Genomic DNA, 10,638 nt, shown 5'->3' with positions numbered 1-10,638 from the left:
AATTACTGCTTCAAGAAACTGGGGAACAAACTCTTGTTCATATTAGCAGTTAAATTACTGCTTCAAGAAACTGGGGAACAAGTTTTTGTTCATATTAGCAGTTAAATTACTGCTTCAAGAAACTGGGGAACAAGTTTTTGTTCATATTAGCAGTTAAATTACTGCTTCAAGAAACTGGGGAACAAGTTTTTGTTCATATTAGCAGTTAATTTACTGCTTCAAGAAACTGGGGAACAAGTTTTTGTTCATATTAGCAGCCAAATTACTTGCTTCAAGAAACTGGAGAACACATTTTTGTTCATATTAGCAGTTAATTTAGTGCTTCAAGAAACTGGAGAACAAACTTTTGTTCATTGCACTTGAATTTGTTTAATTTGTGAGTGCTGATCAGCTGACCCGGAATTCATGTGAAACAAATTACCATCTTGCATAACTATATCATTACATTGTTGCTTCGACAGTTTTTATGAGAATTGGTAATACAATTTTCACTGGCTCAGCTGTGAACATTTGCTCGTGAAATAAAACTTTAAAAACAAATTAAATTATTTAAATATTTTGGTTAACCTTAGTTTCAATACTAGTCAATCAGGTTATCTTTTTTAATACAAGAAAATACATTAATATGTTTCAAGTTCTTTGATTATTGGGTCATAGGCTTGATGTTACGTGATGAGTGTGTAGCTTAACGACTATAATTTTCTTTAAAGTTTAAGACACAGTTTGAGTGGTACAAAATGTTTGTTAGGCTAAAATAGAGTTAGTTGTTGATTGATTGATTAATGTATCGGTCAGTTAGTTAGTTCAACCTGTAAACTTTGAGTTTATATTTCCAAGGAATACTAGATATACAATAATTATCACATGTTCCAGAATATTAGCAACTAAGTGGAATTTATATTGAAGTATTATTTATTGATGAAATTAAGCCTATCATAATACATAGAACTTGTACAAGTTGTACTTGTAAAACTTGTAATGGGAAGAATAAAACTCTTTCATTGTCATTTAGTGAACTGGGCATTGCATTCTTCTTCTTTCGCCAAATAATCCAAACTAACCTACTTACCAATATAACCTAGTACAACACTGTCAAAAGTGGGATGGTGGCAACTGCTCAGAACGAGATTGAAGATTTACCGGTATTAAATTATGAAACAGTAAAAAGGCGATCAAGAAGAAAGAAAGAGTAAATTAAGACAGGAGTTACAAGAAGGAGACGCAAAATGTAAAGAAAAATTATAAACCAAATCACTTTTAATGGAGAACAAAATCGGGGTAGCCATAAAAAAAACATCCAAAGGGATATCAGTTATAAACTTTAGAAAGCCATAGGAAATATACAAAGGGATATCACTTCTTTCAGAATCTCTTCCCGTGTTCTAGTGTTTTGCGATTCTTGTATAATCAAACTTAGATAAGATTTTTTCTCATATTCATATATATATAGTTCTCATTTATATAGTTTATATTCAGTTTTAGCATAAACATGCATAAAGTTGTTGAGAATGCCTTGTTCTATTTGCTCTGTTTCTTTGTACTCTATATAAGATAATGTATATTCTACCCGGGAATATATTGCAGTAACATATAGAATCTGGTTTGAAAGGATCAGTGAGTGTAATATCCTTTGCTGGTCAAATTGACAATGTCTGAATGCTGTAACTGACCAATGCTGTGAGAGAATAAAGTCCACAAGGAGATGCTGTCGACTGGACAAAGAAGCAGAGTTTTTCTGTTGAATTCATATATAATTTTTAGTTCATTTCTACCTGGTTTCTATTGTGACTAGTTCAACAGAGATTTGATTTGTCTGAGCAGGCATGCACACTGTTTTGGTATGTGTGTGTCTAACTAAAAATGGTTTTCACTGTCCATGATACGTGTCCAATCTGTTTATTTCTCACACAATTTAAAACTCAGTCAAGTTATCAAATCCTTATTTCCTGATCGAATCTGCTTTTATTAGCGGGTCGAACTATCTGATATTGGTTGGGAAGTCAATTTAACTAAAATTACAATAAGGTATAGAGTGACTATTGAGTGTAGAGCAATCATTTCAGTGACAGTCAGTTAGTTGAGTATCGGAAAAATTATTATGTGTTAGAAGTGAGAGTTATCGCGTATATGTTGTAACTCGCTTACTCGAGCCTCTTCAGTCGTTGTGGCATTATAATGTGAAGTTTAATCATCTTTTTCGTTGGTAAAAGAGTAGCCCAAGAGTTGGCGGTAGATGGTGTTGACTAGCTGCCTATCATTTCTAAATTAGGGGTTCCCCAATGGCTAGCAGTGAATCTGCGAAATTATAACGCTAAAACTCGGTTTTCGATACCCGTAGTAATCGTAGCACAGATAGCCCACTGTGTGGCTTTGCACTTAACTACAAACATACAAAATGAGGGACTTCTAGTGCCGATAGTCCTTGATTACCTTTGCACGAAATTCCCAAAAAACAAAAAAAACTTAATCATTCGATTAGCCGTGCAATCCCACAAGTAAGTTTATAAATAAGTTAGGCCTATAATCGTTCCAGTGTTTATGTATTTGACATTTAGCCTACATGTGAACCTGGCTGTAGAAAACAGTTATTTAACATATAAACGAATTCATTATCGTTACATGGGCTGGACTTAGCATTACTTTTAGCAAATAATCAAAAAGGACTCACTTAAAGAAAAACACATTACAACAGTACTTTACACTGGTATTACACACACACATATATGTGTTAAAGATTTCTTTTCTACTTCACCAGAGGTGAAATTGAAAAAAAAAATCTGTGACGTAGAGGCCTGGTGAATTTTCTGATTGGCCCTGTATCCTCTGTTGTGGACTGCAGTTTCGCCTATTCAAAGCTATCAGTAGAGCTTGGATCAGTGTTATTTCATGCCAATCCCAGGAGGGCATTTCTATGTTTTTCTGACCCAAGCTGTGCTGATGAACTTTGAATAGACGAAACTACAGTCCACAGCAGAGGGTGTGGCCAATCTAATAATGTATTAGGCCTCTACGTTACAGATTCTTTTCAATTTTGCCTCTGGTGAAAAAGAAAATACATCTTTAACATACATATACCATAGTTAAACAATGGGTCCGCTGTATAATATCGAAAAATGAATTCGACGAAATGTTATAACATTATTCACATACCTAAATTAACTTATGTTACTATATGGTAAAGTAAAACGGACTCCAAACCACAAAGATAGTACTTTACACTATCCTGGTTAGATATAGATATATTAAATGAAACAAAACTTAGATTAGTTAATATGAATATCTTAATATGAGATGCATTTAGTTCAGTTTTACTTATTCAAGAGGAAACAGTCATTCGAAAAAGTTGTTTTGAATCCATCACTAAGTGATTCGGAATATAAGTTGTTGGAAAAGTTACTTAATTCCCCTGTATGTGTGTGTTTATGTGTATGCAAGTTTTTAAACCGTCTAAGACATTTAAATCAAATATGCTGAAAAGTTTAAGCATCATTCAAGGTCCAATTGACAGGGATTACTGGAGGCAAGGTAAAGTCCAATGCAAAAGTAAAAACATCAGTTCATGTTGACATCGCTGTATCCAGAATGATGATTAGCAACAAGCTTATAACCAAATTAGATGTCAAGGATATGAAGATTATACTCATCGTATGATCGTGACCTTAATCAGAGTCTTGTGAGGTAAGTGTCACGCATAACAAAATAATTTCTGTAACTTTAGTTAGCATTTTTTACTAACCAATTAAAAATATAATTTATATGGTACATAGTTTAAACATTATATAAACTTGAATATACATGCAACTTTGTAAAAGTTTCTATAAAACCTTCTTAATTTAAGTGCGCCTTATTTTTGAAGTATAAGTAATTATACCAAATGTGTTGTATTAGCTCACTAAAACAATCGTCACTCGATAGGACATTCCATCTTCACGTGCTGTTTGTATTTTTTCTTGTAATAGTGGTATTTCACTTACATTGTATTCACTTGTATTTATTCATTCCGATCCAATTCTGATGGTCACACTATGGATGTATAATTTATTAGAATAACTAAAATTAAGGCCTTCTTTGAATTATTTTAGAATTTAAAGATGGTTTAACGGTTTGCCAAATATTGGTCTGAGCTAGATTTATCTTGAGAAACCCAGCTAGATCGGTGAGCTCCATGTAATACAAACTTGGGAAGTTGCTGTCATTCACGGACTGTGCCAGTCGAGCGCCATTTTCTCGGTGGTGTTATGTTACATCTTTAAGGCCCCCAGTGACACAGCGGAGGCCCGGCATGGTTAAGGCGCTCGACTCGCAATCTGAGGGTCGCGGGTTCGAATCCCCGTCATACCAAACATACTCGCCCTTTCAGCCGTGGGGGCGTTATAGTGTGACGGTCAATCCCACTATTCGTTGGTAAAAGAGTTGGCGGTGGGTGGTGATGACTAGCTGCCTTCCCTCTAGTCTTACACTGCTAAATTAGGGACGGCTAGTGCAGATAGCCCTCGTGTAGCTTTGCGCGAAATTACAAAACAAACAAACAAACACAGCGGAATGTCTGTGGACTTATAACGCTGGAAACCGGGTTTAGATACCAGTGGTGGGCACAGCATAAATAACTCATGGTGTAGCTTTGTGCTTAACTAAAAACAAACCAAAATGTATTTGAGTGCTCAAATGTTTCTAAAAAAAGGAAGATATGTTGGTCTGTGTTCATAGGTAAGTGTGGATAATTTTGCATTTAATTCTAAGTATTTTAGAATTAAAGTTAATCGTAAGCTATAAATTAGTAAGTTACCGGTAGTTTAAGTGTTAGTACCAATTAATAATAGCCATGGTGAGCAGAGCACAAATAGCCCTCGTGTAGCTTTGCGCGAAATTAAAAAAACAAACAAACAATCATTTCTGATGCGTTTAGAAATACATCTATTTGGAACTAATTAGTACTCAGAAGCATCTCTTTTTTCCTACTAGGTTTCCATTAGAAGATAACCTTTTATTGAAGAAGTGGATGATTGTTATAGTGTGTAGAGAGGATTGCACTCTAACCAAATATTCACGCATCTGCAGCTAACATTTCACTGCATTAAGTTTTCAGGTACTTTGTTCATAATAAGTTCAAACATTTTGTTATTAACCAAACTGTTAACATGTTATCCTTTTTTTCAAGTTATATTTTAGATAATTTATTTTAACTGTCAGACAAATCTATATTGGCAGGCACATATTAACTACTTTCATCAGTATCTCCTGGTGTTTGTTTGTTTGCTCAATTTCGCGAGGGCTATTTACTCTAGCCATTCCTAAATTTGAAGTGATAGACTAGGGGTAAAATAGTTAGGTACACCACCTACCCCCAATTCTTGGGATACTCGTTACCAATGAATAGTGGGATTGACGTCACATTATATCGCCCCCATGGGTGAAAGGAAGGGAGTGTTCGGTGATGGGATTCGAGCCCATGACCCACTCCTAGTGAAAAAACTGAAAAGAGCATATAAGAAATGGAATAATAAGTCAATACAAATATAGTTAGTAATACACTATTTCAAGCTTTTTTTTTTACAATGTCAGTTAAATCTTACAAAATATATTTTAATAGGCATGTCCAGATGCAGCTTCACGATACTTGAAAAGTGATGCTGTACCATCACTGTTTCATTTATCTGCAAAGAGTGAAATTGAAAAGGAAGTTTCCAGTGAAGAGTAAATTCGAAGAACCTCTGCCTGAAGTGGAACATTATGTTTTTAGTGAACATGTAATGTTTAGTGTAGAAACTTGACTCAATGACCACTTTAAATATATGATTAATCACTGTCAAACTTGCAAGATTTTATGAAGTCGTGATAGCTATTGCAAATAAAAAAAAATACTACTTGCTTTTCAGTGCTCAGCTTTCAGAACAGTGTTCCATTTAACTGTATCATAATATTTTTAATATTGGAGCAAAATGATCTCTTCAGAACTGACAATGAAACCAACTATATTTATACTTACACGTAATCAAAACTTGACTGAACACTTTTCTATTCTAAATTTTATTCTGAGTAATCGTGAATGAGGTATGCTTAATAACGCCCTTTGAATCTTCTAGTAACTTGTTCCTCTACAAGAATAATGAACTAATAAGAGAGGACACTTCAGGGGGAGATATAAAAAAGTATCCCACGTGGAAGAGCTCATCAGATGAAAGATCAAGGTTTAAATGAAAAGTGTACGTAAAACCATCGGAAATGCTATATTTTTGGGGTGTTGTGGGACTTTCCATACAGGATACTCTGAGAAATAGAAGAATGAAACAATTTAGTAGATGTTCTTTACAAGAGGTAAATATCATTTTTCAAATTTCCAAGTTTGGAGATTTCATTTCACATTGCTTTTATAAATGAGTTGCACATTTGTATAACTTCTGTATAAAATCATTGTTTAATGTATAGAACATTTCTGACAATATAAATTTTTTGTCTCTATTGAGATTAAATTTTTCTTTCTGTGGTTACTTTATTGTATGTAAATTACCTGTACTTGAACATCTAAACATGCTTCAAATTCATTTCATGTTTGCAAGAATAAACAATTTGTTAATTATATTCGACTTTGGTATTTCTGTATTTTATTGACAAATCCCCATACGGGGCTACTTAAGTGGTCGATATGTTCTATGTTTACTATTATAATACAAATGATAACTTAGAAAGTACGTCTTATAAAATTAAAATTCTTAATTTCAATTGAAATGAATGTCGAATTAAATATTTTAACATGCCGCCAGATGGCATAGCAGTAAATTTGGAAACTTATCATGCTAAAAAACGTTATTTTTGGGCGTTACGTTCGATTGGTTGTTTTTTAACGGACTCGTTCCGTGACTCATCGTATGTTACTGTTCAGCATTGCAAATATTCATGACATTTTGTATTGCCCAAATGATGTTGTTGTTTTGAGACCTTGACATTAGTTCTATGCTATACATCTGTAATTTGTAATTGCGAATTAAAAATATTTTGTGAAAATCCTGAAAAGTTGACGTAAAATGTGCAAATTTGTCTCATATGCATGTATAGAGACGTCGCCTTTGGCAAGATGGCGGTTACACTACACAGACAGCTTAATGTCAACCGCTATTAGTCTTTCTAGTTACTACACATTATGTATACCGCTAAATGAGCTAGATATTCTCTTCTAACGCAATCAAGTTTTACTTTTAAATAGGTCTATCTGATAGTTACAGCAAGCAAATTAATCAAGTTTTAAACAGGTCTATCTGATAGTTACAGCAAGCAAATTAATCAAGTTTTAAATAGGCCTATCTGATAGTTACAACAAGCAAATTAATCAAGTTTTAAATAGGCCTATCTGATAGTTACAGCAAGCAAATTAATCAAGTTTTAAACAGGTCTATCTGATAGTTACAGCAAGCAAATTAATCAAGTTTTAAACAAGTCTATCTGATAGTTACAACAATCAAATCAATCAAGTTTTAAATAAGCGTATCTGATAGTTACAGCAAGCAAATTAATCAAGTTTAAAACAGGTCTATCTGATAGTTACAGCTAGCAAATTAATCAAGTTTTAAACAGGTCTATCCGATAGTTACAGCAAGCAAATTAATCAAGTTTTAAATAGGCCTATCTGATAGTCACAACAAGCAAATTAATCAAGTTTTAAATAAGCCTATCTGATAGTTATAACAATCAAATCAATCAAGTTTTAAATAGGCCTATCTGATAGTCACAGGAAGCAAATACTATGAAACACTAAACTACCATTTTAAACTTCTAAACTCTACAGCTAAACAAATATTTGTTCAACTGACACCTATGTTTGTTTTTATAATCTACTAAATGTATTATAAATGAAGACGTAAAATATTCATACAGTAATTGCTCATAAATACTTAGCTTAGAACTTTATTCCATTCAAAAACTATATCAATCTTAAGCCACGTGACAACCACACTTTAAATAGCGAATTAATAAATACAATATGAAACATCACAGTATATTTCAGTGTTATAAAAAAGGGAACAATATTAATGTTTATTGTTAAACGCAAAGCAACACAATGGGCCATCTGTACTGTGCCCACCACGGTATCGAAATCCAGTTTTTAGCATTATAAACCTACACACTTACTGCTGGGCCACTGGGGGGGGGGGCGAATAAGAATAATGAAAGGCATCTACATATCAGTGTACTTTTAGATGTAGGTGAGTTACAGGAGTGGCGGTCAACTGCAACTAAATTAAGTATTATTAGCCAAGCTAGCCCTTGTGTAGCTTTACATTAAAATTTTAAACAAATGTATTATATAAGCATACCACGTGTTTTATACCTTTATATTTTTATGTAGAATTATTTTCAAAATATTTCGTTTATTCCAAGTCTATGCAGTTTTCACATAACCCATTGGGGGGAATTGCTGTAATACTACACCTTGTGTAAGAAAGTCTCGAGTTTATGCCTCACCATGTTGAATGAGAATGACCAGTCACGTGAAAGCAGTAGTTGCAATGGTTAAATCCGACATTTCACATTGAATAAGAAACGTTAGATATGGACATTCAAGCACAATATCGAGTTGGTTGAAGGTGTGGTATTTTTAGGTAAGAAGTGATGATTTCAGCAAATAGAGAGAGTGATTTTGGTCAGATAACTTAGTTCAGCCTTGCTAGAGTGTGTAAAAGAATAATACTGGATATACGTGGTAAAAATGAAAATGCAGTATACGCACTTTTACAAACAAAAAGAAAAAAGACAGTCACTTATACTAGGCTGTGTTTAGTCCCACAGTTTTCTTTCACTCGGAATAGCCTTCCGTCAAACTAAACATGATGATCTAATAATGCAGTCTTCACTCTACTATCACCTAATAGAACTGTCCAAAGAAAGTATGTTAGAATTCAACAGGTAAAAATGCTTTCTTTGTTCAGTTGACAGCATCACTTCGTGACCTTTGTTCTCTAAAAGCATTGGTTGGCTGTTACAAACTTGGCCAGCAAAGGATGTTACAATGCCAATCCTTTTAATCCAGATTCTATATTTTACTGCAATATCTTCTCGGGAAGAAAAGAAATTAACTAATATAGAAAACAAAGCAACTAGAACAGGTAATCTTAACAATTTTTGGACCACATGTTGCCTTCATTACAGCAAGAAAACTAAATAAACGAAAAAGAATTAAAAATCTCTGTATCTCTAAAGCTGTTAGAAAACATATGATACACCTGCATATCACAATAAGAAGACTTCTTGAGGGAAGAACCCCAGCTGATCAGTTAACAAATACAGTGAAAATTGACCACTTAGCAACAAAAAAGGAAGTACGCACAGTATGCTTTCATCTTTGAATAAATAAAGATTATCCAGTCTGATTAATACCTTACTTAGACTCACTCAGATTAGTTAAATTTAATATTATTTTCCAGTTTAACTTGACGGTCCTCCCGTTATAATGTAGACCTCTGCAATATTATTTGTGGAAATCAGTTTAACTTTGAATGAAATAAAGACTGGAGAGTATCAAGATATTACCAATACTGTTTATCATATTCGGGTCGAGATGTTTGGCGTTGATTTGAATACTGTATGGTATGTGCCACCTAGAGAATCAGCCAAGACAGAGTAAACTCCAACAGAGAATAGTTGAATCTTAACTGCAAAGGATAGCCCTGGAGATCTCTTGTCCAGTCCCAGAAACTGAGAGATATCATTGGTACATACTCATTGCTATCAACTACTTTACAAAGTGGGTCAAGGCTTATCAAGTGGTCAATAGAGAAACACAGTCCGTAGAACATGTGTTGGTAGAGCACTAGATAGTACAGCTCGGAGTACTAGAAGAGATCCACGTGGTCAAATTTCGATAGTAATTGTTTTCTGAATTGTATAAGATGTTTGATATGGTGAAGACATGCACTTTACCTTATCACTTCAGTCTGATAGTTTAGAAGATTTAGGAATACAAACTACCAAGCCCATGCTTGCCAAATATGTTAATCACATACAAACTGCGGGTTTAATCTTCATCAAGGAACATGTTCGTCCTTGTGCCTGTAGGGGCATTGTAATGTGATGGTCAATTGGTAATCCTATTTTGGGTGGTATTGACTAGCTGCCTTTCCTTTAGTTTATCACTGCTAAATTAGGGGTGTCTAGTACAGGTAGTACTCGAGTAGCTTTGCACGAAATTCAAACCAAACCAAACCATAAGCTATGATAATGTACAGGGCACTGATTAGGTGTCTACATGCTGTTTGCTGAACATAATCGTGTACAGGCAGGAAATATTATTTCCTGTTGACGCGATGTATATGTATGACCCTCTCGTTCAAGCAGATGTCTCATAATGTACACATAAATATGTGGAGTAGTTAAGGTTTGCATTAATCAACGTTCATTATTTAGCCCACCAACAACTAGGAAAGGCTGGCAAGTGTTAGAAGAAGTGCCTTGACAAGACAGTAAAAGAATTGCTGTATCAGTGTGAATAGTGCGTTTGACTGTGGTACATGCTAGCAATATGGAAGCAGCTTGAATCCAACTAGACAGGTCCATATCTTTCTCTCTGGCAGATTTGTTCATTGACACAGAAGTTACAGCAAACCTGAGGTGTGTGGAACACACCAATAAGTTACATCACAGATGAAC

Source organism: Limulus polyphemus, unplaced genomic scaffold (assembly GCF_000517525.1).
Source record: "Limulus polyphemus unplaced genomic scaffold, Limulus_polyphemus-2.1.2 Scaffold8301, whole genome shotgun sequence".
In the NCBI taxonomy this organism is placed as follows: Eukaryota; Metazoa; Arthropoda; class Merostomata; order Xiphosura; family Limulidae; genus Limulus; species Limulus polyphemus.
Note: the sequence above shows the minus strand (reverse complement) of the source record.